This window comes from Oncorhynchus keta, chromosome 30 (assembly GCF_023373465.1).
Source record: "Oncorhynchus keta strain PuntledgeMale-10-30-2019 chromosome 30, Oket_V2, whole genome shotgun sequence".
Classification (NCBI taxonomy): Eukaryota; Metazoa; Chordata; class Actinopteri; order Salmoniformes; family Salmonidae; genus Oncorhynchus; species Oncorhynchus keta.
Window position 1 is genome coordinate 11,686,970 of NC_068450.1, and position 12,880 is coordinate 11,699,849.

At 46.1% G+C, this 12,880-nt stretch overlaps 1 long non-coding RNA gene across 1 annotated transcript; it reads right to left on the reverse strand.

Moving 5' to 3' along the window:
- Nucleotides 1-5,199: 5,199 nt before the first annotated feature.
- Nucleotides 5,200-7,460, reverse strand: LOC127913895 (uncharacterized). Its single transcript, XR_008087127.1, has 5 exons — nucleotides 7,355-7,460; nucleotides 7,286-7,308; nucleotides 6,941-7,009; nucleotides 6,089-6,157; nucleotides 5,200-5,273 (listed from the first exon to the last, which is right to left on the reverse strand). It is a non-coding gene; the product is annotated as an uncharacterized LOC127913895 (long non-coding RNA).
- Nucleotides 7,461-12,880: the final 5,420 nt, after the last annotated feature.

A 12,880-nucleotide genomic window follows, 5' to 3' on the forward strand; every position in this document is an offset into this window, starting at 1 on the left:
CTGGTGCTAGAGGGGGTACAGCTGACCCTGGTGCTAGAGGTGGTACAGCTGACCCGGGTGCTAGAGGGGGTACAGCTGACCCGGGTGCTAGAGGGGGTACTCAGCTGGAGGTTGAATGTTTGAAGGGCTACGGGACTATAAAACGTTTGGGAACCACTGGACTAGAGTATTTCCTGGTAAGATCACATGACCAGGAAAAAGTCAGGGCCCTAGTTATACAGAGTCCTGTCATTGTAGAGAAATTATTATCCAGAAGAAATGATGGACAGTCAAAATGCTCTGTATACAAGAAATATTATGTATGTTTCATGGTACCTACACCGTTCCCCTCAACAGCCATGGGCTGCTCTAATCTTTGGGCTGTGGTCCAAACACTTAAAAGACACACCCTTATCCACTTACCCTAGCCTTATGCCCTTGCGGGAATCCCCGTCACCATCTTGAAGGGTAGTCTAAATGATTATCCAAGCAAGGGAAGTTGCACCGTAATCCTCTCAGCCCTCGTTTTAGTCAGCTTTGTGAGTGGTACAATTATGTTCATTCCGGGCCTGAAACTCCCCATAATTCAATTTGCGACGTTTGTACATCCGTTAAGAAATGTCCGTTAAGAAATGTCCGTTAAGAAAAGTCTGTGAAAACTTAAACAACATCAGTGGAGAAGTCAACATACAAATGCAAATATGTTAGACATGTTGCTACTACATAAAAAGTAAATATGTTAGACATGTTGCTACTACATAAAAAGTAAATATGTTAGACATGTTGCTACTACATAAAAAGTAAATATGTTAGACATGTTGCTACTACATAAAAAGTAAATATGTTAGACATGTTGCTACTACATAAAAAGTAAATATGTTAGACATGTTGCTACTACATAAAAAGTAAATATGTTAGACATGTTGCTACTACATAAAAAGTAAATATGTTAGACATGTTGCTACTACATAAAAAGTAAATATGTTAGACATGTTGCTACTACATAAAAAGTAAATATGTTAGTAAAATATGTTATGTTGCTACTACATAAAAAGTAAATATGTTAGACATGTTGCTACTACAGGAAAAGTAAATATGTTAGACATAAAAAAAGTAAATATGTTAGACATGTTGCTACTACATAAAAAGTAAATATGTTAGACATGTTGCTACTACATACAAAAGTAAATATGTTAGACATGTTGCTACTACATAAAAAGTAAATATGTTAGACATGTTGCTACTACATAAAAAGTAAATATGTTAGACATGTTGCTACTACATAAAAAGTAAATATGTTAGACATGTTGCTACTACATAAAAAGTAAATATGTTAGACATGTTGCTACTACATAAAAAGTAAATATGTTTGTTTGGTTATCTTTTGGAAATTTTAGAAATAAAACGTTTTCCTTCTTCAGAAGTTCCAGCGAGGCAGGCTAACGTTAGATAGCTAATTAATTTGCTTGCTATCATACTGTAGGCGTATATTAATAATGATATATTTAATATAAGTAGATATATACACTCATAATAGACTGTAGCGCATATGAAGCACAGACAAGTTACCAGTGGCTGAAAACACAATCATCTCTGGATGAATGAGTGACGAATTTCCGGCCAACGGGGGTCCATTTGAAAACCATTCCTTCCTCCCTCGCCCCTCGCCCCTTGCCCCTCGCCCCTTGCCCTTATACTCGTCAGATGTCATGAAACGTCATCCGAAGAGTCCACTTCATTTGAGGGCTGAGGGGAGAGGGTGTGTCTTTTAGGTGTTTGGACTGCAGCCTGTGCCCTCCGTCAACATATAAATAAGTAATGACAAGTATCTCCCCCTCTTGCTCTCTCCCTCTCTCTCCACCTCTCCCCACTCTCTCTCTCTCCCATCTCTATCTCTCTCTCTCTCACTCTCTCTCTCTCTCCCCCCATCTCTGTCACTCTTCCTCTCTCTCCACCTCTCCCCCACTCTCTCTCTCTCCCTCTCTCCCTCTCTCCCCCACTCTCCCTCTCTCTCCACCTCTCCCCCACTCTCTCTCTCTCCCCCCATCTCTATCACTCTCCCTCTCTCTCCACCTCTCCCCTACTCTCTCTCTCTCCCCCCCATCTCTGTCTCTCTCCCTCTCTCTCCCCCTCTCCCCCACTCTCTCTCTCTCTCTCTCCCCCCCCCCTCTCGCTCTCTCTCCCTCTCTCTCCCCCTCTCCCCCACTCTCTCTCTCTCTCTCTCTCTCTCTCTCTCTCTCTCTCTCTCTCTCTCTCTCTCTCTCTCTCTCTCTCTCTCTCTCTCTCTCTCCCCCCCATCTCTGTCACTCTCCCTCTCTCTCCACCTCTCCCCCACTCTCTCTCTCTCTCCCCCAATCTCTGTCACTCTCCCTCTCTCTCCACCTCTCCCCCACTCTCTCTCTCTCTCTCTCTCTCTCTCTCTCTCTCTCTCTCTCTCTCTCTCTCTCTCTCTCTCTCTCTCTCTCTCTCTCTCTCTCTCTCTCTCTCTCTCTCCCCATCTCTGTCTCTCTCCCTCTCTCTCCACCTCTCCCGCACTCTCTCTCTCTCTCTTGCTCTCTCTCTCTCTCCCCATCTCTGTCTCTCTCCCTCTCTCTCCACCTCTCCCGCACTCTCTCTCTCTCTCTCTCTCTCTCTCCCCCCATCTCTGTCTCTCTCCCTCTCTCTCCACCTCTCCCCCACCCCTCTCTCTCTCTCTCTCTCTCTCTCTCTCTCTCTCTCTCTCTCTCTCTCTCTCTCTCTCCCCCATCTCTGTCTCTCTCCCTCTCTCTCCACCTCTCCCCCACTCTCTCTCTCTCTCCCCCTCATCTCTGTCACTTTCCCTCTCCATCCCTCACCCTTCTCTTTTTAAAAGCTATATTTTAAGAATTCATCATGTTCTGGTGTTCTGCTGATGTGCAAAATAGATCAAATATGAATGTGTGTTTAAAACATTTAGATGGAATCCCGAACCTTCAGTACACGGCCAGTAGCTACAGTAGGTTTCCATCAAATTGGTGACAGGTTTTCATGTGGATATTCTAAAAACGACATAAAAACAATATGCACATTTTCCCACCAGAGATTTGTTTCCATCAAATTGCAAGTTGCAAGTTCAAATCCCCGTGCTGACAAGGTACAAATTTGTCGTTCTGCCCCTGAACAGGCAGTTAACCCACTGTTCCTAGGCCGTCATTGAAAATAAGAATTTGTTCTTAACTGACTTACCAAGTTAAATAAAGGTTAAAAATAATAATAATAATAATAATAAAAAATGGACGGTTGCAGATAGACGGCTGTGTGCGTAGTGCACATAAAAATAACTTTTGCCATTAATTTCTCATGTACCGAACACAAAATATAAGATACATGTGCTTCCATTACATTTAAAACTCTACTGATGGTTTTGTCTGAAAACATTTTTTCATGATGTACCCAATGTGCCAACTCCTGCTCTCCTGCCATGATCTGGCAACATACAGTGCTGGTAGGCTACGGACATAATGTAGCAGGCATAAAAACCTGAAACTATATAGATCCCCTACATACTGGGCTTGACGACACAGCCTTCTCTTATACACTAGACCTAACATAGTAAATGTAAATCAGCGAGACTCAAATTAGTATGATATGTAAATTGTTGGTATACTTATATAAACACAGAAGGTTACTTATTTATTTATTTTTGCTACAACTCCCTGACGGGCTCGGGACAGGCGAAGGTCGAGTCATGCGTCCTCCAAAACATGACCCGCCGAACCTTCTTAACACCCGCCTGAAACTCTGTTCTCCTGACGACTGAAGTCAGCCTGCAGGCACCCGGCCCGCCACAAGGAGTCGCTAGATCGCAATGAGCCCCCTAAAGAATTGTCAAGGGAGGTTCTCTTATGCACTGTTCAACCAATCCAGTAATTGTGGAGTTAAAATGGAGTTTCGCCCGTAGAGATGGAAAGAGTCCTCTTCCTTGTATCTGTGCCATTATGACGTCTGTGACAGCATTGGCAGCGCCTTTGAGGCTATCTCCATTTTGAAATTGTCCATTTTCTTCTTCATGATTGTCTGATCCTTCCTGATGACCCGGTTGCACATGACTCCAATAGGGGGAGTCAGCCAATGAAGTAAGAAGTCCCACACGGGTGACTACATAAAAAAATGGTTGAACCCTCGATGGTGTTGTCCCATGCTAAAACGGCCTTCAGGGCACTGGAGGCCTCTATCATTCTCTATGGTTTAGGCCAAGTCCAAAAGCGGAAGTTGTGTTCTTTCAAATTCCACTGAAAAGCGAAACATCCGGTTGTTGCCAGTACGATACCTACATGATGAGATACATTTTCTTTCAAAAATAAAACAAAAACAATGGATTGTTATTGTAAGAGCGAGATTATTTTGTATTTGTCAAGTGGCAGTCAAGCATCGATCTTCTTGTCATCGAAATAAGACCCTCAATATTTATTGGAAAGGAGCATGAATGTCACGGATCTGTCCGGTACTGATGCTCATTCTGTTCACCAGTTCTGGAGGCTTGCGTCACCGTCTTTCCAGGCTTCACTGAACAGGATTCATTATCATCAACCTGGAATGTCTTGTCTGATTACACACACCTGGTTCCCATTTCCCCTGATCAGTATGTTATATATGTGCCCTCTTTTCCCTCTGTCTTTGTCAGTTATTGTTCCCATGTCCGTTGGTGGTGTGAGTACCTATGTGTTGGTGGGGTGAGTACCTATGTGTTGGTGGTGTGAGTACCTATGTGTTGGTGGTGTGAGTACCTATGTGTTGGTGGGGTGAGTACCTATGTGTTGGTGGTGTGAGTACCTATGTACCTGTGTGGGGTGAGTACCTATGTGTTGGTGGGGTGAGTACCTATGTGTTGGTGGGGTGAGTACCTATGTGTTGGTGGTGTGAGTACCTATGTGTTGGTGGTGGTGAGTACCTATGTGTTGGTGGTGTGAGTACCTATGTGTTGGTGGGGTGAGTACCTATGTTGGTGGGGTGAGTTGGTGGGGGGTGAGTACCTATGTGTTGGTGGGGTGAGTACCTATGTTGGTGGTGTGAGTACCTATGTGTTGGTGGGGTGAGTACCTATGTGTTGGTGGTGTGAGTACCTATGTGTTGGTGGTGTGAGTGTGTTGGTGGGGTGAGTACCTATGTGTTGGTGGGGTGAGTACCTATGTGTTGGTGGGGTGAGTGTTGGTGGTGTGACCTATGTGTTGGTGGTGTGAGTACCTATGTGTTGGTGGTGTGAGTACCTATGTGTTGGTGGGGTGAGTACCTATGTGTTGGTGGGGTGAGTACCTATGTGTTGGTGGGGTGAGTACCTATGTGTGGTGTGAGTACCTATGTGTTGGTGGGGTGAGAGTACCTATGCGTTGGTGGGGTGAGTACCTATGTGTTGGTGGGGTGAGTACCTATGTGTTGGTGTTACCTATGTGTTGGTGGGGTGAGTACCTATGTGTTGGTGGTGTGAGTACCTATGTGTTGTTGGTGGTGTGAGTACCTATGTGTTGGTGGGGTGAGTACCTATGTGTTGGTGGGGTGAGTATCTATGTGTTGGTGGTGAGTACCTATGTGTTGGTGGGGTGAGTACCTATGTGTTGGTGGGGTGAGTACCTATGTGTTGGTGGTGTGAGTACCTATGTGTTGGTGGGGTGAGTACCTATGTGTTGGTGGTGTGTGTTGGTGGGGTGAGTACCTATGTGTTGGTGGGGTGAGTACCTATGTGTTGGTGGGGGTGAGTTGGTGTGACGTTTGGTGGGGTGAGTACCTATGTGTTGGTGGGGTGAGTACCTATGTGTTGGTGGGGTGAGTACCTATGTGTTGGTGGTGTGAGTACCTATGTTGGTGGGGTGAGTGGTGTTGGTGGGGTGAGTACCTATGTGTTGGTGGTGTGAGTACCTATGTGTTGGTGGTGGGGTGGGGTGGGGGGTGAGTACCTATGTGTTGGTGGGGTGGTGTTGGTGGTGTGAGTACCTATGTGTTGGTGGGGTGAGTACCTATGTGTTGGTGGTGTGAGTACCTATGTGTTGGTGGTGTGAGTACCTATGTGTTGGTGGTGTGAGTACCTATGTGTTGGTGGGGTGAGTACCTATGTGTTGGTGGGGTGTGAGTACCTATGTGTTGGTGGTGTGAGTACCTATGTGTTGGTGGTGTGAGTACCTATGTGTTGGTGGGGTGAGTACCTATGTGTTGGTGGTGTGAGTACCTATGTGTTGGTGGTGTGAGTACCTATGCGTTGGTGGTGTGAGTACCTATGCGTTGGTGGTGTGAGTACCTATGTGTTGGTGGGGTGAGTACCTATGTGTTGGTGGTGAGTACCTATGTGTTGGTGGGGTGAGTCCTATGTGTTGGTGGGGTGAGTACCTATGTGTTGGTGGTGTGAGTACCTATGTGTTGGTGGGGTGAGTACCTATGTGTTGGTGGGGTGAGTACCTATGTGTTGGTGGGGTGAGTACCTATGTGTTGGTGGGGTGAGTACCTATGTGTTGGTGGGGTGAGTACCTATGTGTTGGTGGGGTGAGTACCTGTGTTGGTGGGGTGATACGTTGGTGGGGTGAGTACCTATGTGTTGGTGGGGTGAGTACCTATGTGTTGGTGGGGTGAGTACCTATGTGTTGGTGGGGTGTGAGTACCTATGCGTTGGTGGGGTGAGTACCTATGTGTTGGTGGGGTGAGTACCTATGTGTTGGTGGGGTGAGTACCTATGTGTTGGTGGGGTGAGTACCTATGTGTTGGTGGGGTGAGTACCTATGTGTTGGTGGTGAGTACCTATGTGTTGGTGGGGTGAGTACCTATACGTTGGTGGGGTGAGTACCTATGTGTTGGTGGTGTGAGTACCTATGTGTTGGTGGGGTGAGTACCTATGTGTTGGTGGGGTGAGTACCTATGTGTTGGTGGGGTGAGTACCTATGTGTTGGTGGGGTGTGTTGGTGGGGTGAGTACCTATGTGTTGGTGGGGTGAGTACCTATGTGTTGGTGGGGTGAGTACCTATGTGTTGGTGGGGTGAGTACCTATGTGTTGGTGGTGTGAGTACCTATGTGTTGGTGGGGTGAGTCCCTATGTGTTGGTGGGGTGAGTACCTATGTGTTGGTGGTGTGAGTACCTATGTGTTGGTGGTGTGAGTCCCTATGTGTTGGTGGGGTGAGTACCTATGTGTTGGTGGGGTGAGTACCTATGTGTTGGTGGGGTGAGTACCTATGTGTTGGTGGGGTGAGTACCTATGTGTTGGTGGGGTGAGTACCTATGTGTTGGTGGGGTGAGTACCTATGTGTTGGTGGTGTGAGTACCTATGTGTTGGTGGGGTGAGTACCTATGTGTTGGTGGGGTGAGTACCTATGTGTTGGTGGTGTGAGTACCTATGTGTTGGTGGTGTGAGTACCTATGTGTTGGTGGGGTGAGTACCTATGTGTTGGTGGTGTGAGTACCTATGTGTTGGTGGGGTGAGTACCTATGTGTTGGTGGGGTGAGTACCTATGTGTTGGTGGTGTGAGTACCTATGTGTTGGTGGTGTGAGTCCCTATGTGTTGGTGGTGTGAGTCCCTATATGTTGGTGGTGTGAGTACCTATGTGTTGGTGGTGTGAGTACCTATGTGTTGGTGGGGTGAGTACCTATGTGTTGGTGGGGTGAGTACCTATGTGTTGGTGGTGTGAGTACCTATGCGTTGGTGGTGTGAGTACCTATGCGTTGGTGGGGTGAGTACCTATGCGTTGGTGGTGTGAGTACCTATGTGTTGGTGGTGTGAGTCCCTATGTGTTGGTGGTGTGAGTCCCTATGCGTTGGTGCAGCTGTTATGCTGTGTGCTATATATATATATATATCTATATATAATGTGTATTACGGGTATTGTCCCGTGGCGTTCAACGAGGTTTAGATATGGCCCGGTGTTTTTGTATACGTGTTTGTGTTGGGTGAATTGAAAAGCCCTATTGTGTATTCCTGCGCCTGTCTCCAAAATCCTTTATAGCAGCGTGACAATCAAGATCACCATCCACTTTCACCACCCTGTGAAGTTCATCGTAATTTATAACGTAATCAACTGCATGCTTTCCCAAGTCGTAGTGTGAGGACCACACGACATATCATCGCGTGACTCAAAGTTAACTTCAATATAATGGTTATAATATCAATATTTGGACATAAAGGTGTTTCCACTGCCATTTATGACATAATTCATTTTATTGATACAAAAAGATCCCGCCTTGTATTTTGTTTTATCGACATTTGGGAAGTTTCCCTACAAAGGTGCCATCCTGTGCCATCAGGTCATCCTGTGCCATCAGACCATCCTGTGCCATCAGGCCATCCAGTGCCATCAGGTCATCCTGTGCCATCAGACCATCCTGTGCCATCAGGCCATCCTGTGCCATCAGGCCATCCTGTGCCATCAGACCATCCTGTGCCATCAGGCCATCCTGTGCCATCAGGCCATCCTGTGCCATCAGGCCATCCTGTGCCATCAGGCCATCCTGTGCCATCAGGCCTTTCGTGACTTAAAAAAAAATCCAAAATGTACTTTGCTCGATGAAAAGGTTGGATGGAAAAATGGTTTATGTGGGTAAATTATTTATCAGTGGGATCTAATAAAGTGCGTTTGCGGTTTGGACTTCAGTGTGTGACTGAAATTCAAGACATTAAAAGGTCCAGTTGAATTCATCATCATCATTATAGTCCTCATCCTCTTGTCCCCTCTCCCCTCATCATTATAGTCCTCATCCTCTTGTCCCCTCTCCCGTCATCATTATAGTCCTCATCCTCTTGTCCCCTCTCCCGTCATCATTATAGTCCTCATCCTCTTGTCCCCTCTCCCCTCATCATTATAGTCCTCATCCTCTTGTCCCCTCTCCCGTCATCATTATAGTCCTCATCCTCTTGTCCCCTCTCCCGTCATCATTATAGTCCTCATCCTCTTGTCCCCTCTCCCCTCATCATTATAGTCCTCATCCTCTTGTCCCCTCTCCCATCATCATTATAGTCCTCATCCTCTTGTCCCCTCTCCCATCATCATTATAGTCCTCATCCTCTTGTCCCCTCTCCCCTCATCATTATAGTCCTCATCCTCTTGTCCCCTCTCCCCTCATCATTATAGTCCTCATCCTCTTGTCCCCTCTCCCATCATCATTATAGTCCTCATCCTCTTGTCCCCTCTCCCATCATCATTATAGTCCTCATCCTCTTGTCCCCTCTCCCCTCATCATTATAGTCCTCATCCTCTTGTCCCCTCTCCCCTCATCATTATAGTCCTCATCCTCTTGTCCCCTCCCCTCATCATCATACTCCTCTTCCTCTTGTCCCCTCTCCCGTCATCATTATAGTCCTCTCCTCTTGTCCCCTCCCCTCATCATCATACTCCTCTTCCTCTTGTCCCCTCTCCCGTCATCATTATACTCCTCTTCCTCTTGTCCCCTCTCCCCTCATCATTATAGTCCTCATCCTCTTGTCCCCTCTCCCCTCATCATTATAGTCTTCATCCTCTTGTCCCCTCCCCTCATCATCATACTCCACATTCTCTTGTCCCCTCTCCCCTCATCATCATACTCCACATCCTCTTGTCCCCTCTCCCCTCATCATCATACTCCACATTCTCTTGTCCCCTCTCCCCTCATCACTCATCATCATACTCCTCTTCCTCTTGTCCCCTCTCCGGTCATCATTATAGTCCTCATCCTCTTGTCCCCTCTCCCCTCATCATTATACTCCTCTTCCTCTTGTCCCCTCTCCCCTCATCATTATAGTCCTCATCCTCTTGTCCCCTCTCCCCTCATCATTATAGTCTTCATCCTATTGTCCCCTCCCCTCATCATCATACTCCACATTCTCTTGTCCCCTCTCCCCTCATCATCATACTCCACATCCTCTTGTCCCCTCTCCCCTCATCATCATACTCCACATTCTCTTATCCCCTCTCCCCTCATCACTCATCATCATACTCCTCTTCCTCTTGTCCCCTCTCCCCTCATCATCATACTCCTCTTCCTCTTGTCCCCTCTCCCCTCATCATCATACTCTACATTCTCTTGTCCCCTCTCCCCTCATCATAATACTCCTCATCCTCTTGTCCCCTCTCCCCTCATCATCATACTCCACATTCTCTTGTCCCCTCTCCCCTCATCATCATACTCCACATCATCTTACCCCCTCTCCCCTCATCATCATACTCCTCATCCTCTTGTCCCCTCTCCCCTCATCATCATACTCCACATTCTCTTGTCCCCTCTCCCCTCATCATCATACTCCACATCCTCTTACCCCCTCTCCCCTCATCATCATACTCCTCATCCTCTTGTCCCCTCTCCCCTCTACATCCTCTTGTCCCCTCTTCCCTCATCATCATACTCCACATTCTCTTGTCCCCTCTCCCCTCATCATCATACTCCACATTCTCTTGTCCCCTCTTCCCTCATCATCATACTCCACATCCTCTTGTCCCCTCTCCCCTCATCATCATACTCCTCTTCCTCTTGTCCCCTCTCCCCTCTACATCCTCTTGTCCCCTCTCCCCTCATCATCATACTCTACATCCTCTTGCCCCCTCTCCCCTCATCATCATACTCCACATTCTCTTGTCCCCTCTTCCCTCATCATCATACTCCACATCCTCTTGTCCCCTCTCCCCTCATCATCATACTCCTCTTCCTCTTGTCCCCTCTCCCCTCTACATCCTCTTGTCCCCTCTCCCCTCTACATTCTCTTGTCCCCTCTCCCCTCTACATTCTCTTGTCCCCTCTCCCCTCTACATTCTCTTGTCCCCTCTCCCCTCATCATTGTTATTTAATGGACATAAGTTCTCAAAAGTTCCCCAAATATTGTAATATTTCAAGTTCCTCAATGCTCTGTTATAATACGCATAGTTATAATATCGCATGTCACATGCCTCTTTGTCTTCAGTACGAGTGTGTGATATGTCCATGTCACCACCAGGGGGAGGACATGATACATGCTAGACAGCCCTGGCTCGGACTGTATTGAGGAAATATCATGATACTTCAATCCGTTAGCCTGCTGATTGGCCTACTGCTTTCTGTCAGGATCTACATCTATTATACAGATACAGTCTACATTATAGCAGTCTACATTATAGCAGTCTACATTATAACAGTCTACATTATAACAGTCTACATTATAACAGTCTACATTATAGTTGTCTACATTATAGCAGTCTACATTATAGCAGTCTACATTATAGCAGTCTACATTATAGCAGTCTACATTATAGCAGTCTACATTATAGCTGTCTACATTATAGCTGTCTACATTATAGCTGTCTACATTATAGCTGTCTACATTATAGCTGTCTACATTATAGCTGTCTACATTATAGCAGTCTACATTATAGCAGTCTACATTATAGCAGTCTACATTATAGCAGTCTACATTATAGCAGTCTACATTATAGCAGTCTACATTATAGCAGTCTACATTATAGCAGTCTACATTATAGCTGTCTACATTATAGCTGTCTACATTATAGCTGTCTACATTATAGCTGTCTACATTATAGCTGTCTACATTATAGCTGTCTACATTATAGCTGTCTACATTATAGCAGTCTACATTATAGCAGTCTACATTATAGCTGTCTACATTATAGCTGTCTACATTATAGCAGTCTACATTATAGCAGTCTACATTATAGCAGTCTACATTATAGCAGTCTACATTATAGCTGTCTACATTATAGCAGTCTACATTATAGCAGTCTACATTATAGCTGTCTACATTATAGCTGTCTACATTATAGCTGTCTACATTATAGCAGTCTACATTATAGCAGTCTACATTATAGCTGTCTACATTATAGCTGTCTACATTATAGCTGTCTACATTATAGCAGTCTACATTATAGCAGTCTACATTATAGCTGTCTACATTATAGCATTATAGCAGTCTACATTATAGCAGTCTACATTATAGCTGTCTACATTATAGCTGTCTACATTATAGCAGTCTACATTATAGCAGTCTACATTATAGCAGTCTACATTATAGCAGTCTACATTATAGCAGTCTACATTATAGCAGTCTACATTATAGCAGTCTACATTATGGCACAGCCAGAAGAGGATGGGCCACCCCACATATGCTCTCTCTAATTCTATCTTTCTTTCTCTCTCTCAGAGGACCTGAGCCCTAGGACCGTGCCCCAGGACTACCTGACATGACTCCTTGCTGTCCCCGGTCCACCTGACTGTGCTGCTGCTCCAGTTTCAACTGTTCTGCCTTGTTATTATTCGACCATGCTGGTCATTTATGAACATTTGAACATCTTGGCCATGTTCTGTTATAATCTCCACCCGGCACAGCCAGAAGAGGACTGGCCACCCCACATAGCCTGGTTCCTCTCTAGGTTTCTTCCTAGGTTTTGGCCTTTCTAGGGAGTTTTTCCTAGCCACCGTGCTTCTACACCTGCATTGCTTGCTGTTTGGGGTTTTAGGCTGGGTTTCTGTACAGCACTTTGAGATATCAGCTGATGTACGAAGGGCTATATAAATACATTTGATTTGATTTGGATGTCTCCTGGATGTCTCCTGGATGTCTCCTGGATGTCTTCTGGATGTCTCCTGGATGTCTCCTGGATGTCTCCTGGATGTCTCCTGGATGTCCTCTGGATGTCTCCTGGATGTCTCCTGGATGTCTCCTGGATGTCTCCTGGATGTCCCCTGGATGTCTCCTGGATGTCCTCTGGATGTCTCCTGGATGTCCCCTGGATGTCTCCTGGATGTCCCCTGGATGTCCTCTGGATGTCCCCTGACTGTCCCCTGGATGTCCCCTGACTGTCTCCTGGGGTCCTCTGGATGTCCTCTGAGATGTCCTGATGTCCCTGATGTCTCCTGATGTCCTCTGGATGTCCCTGACTGTCTCCTGGATGTCCTCTGGATGTCCTCTGGATGTCCTGACTGTCCCTGACTGTCTCCTGGATGTCCTCTGGA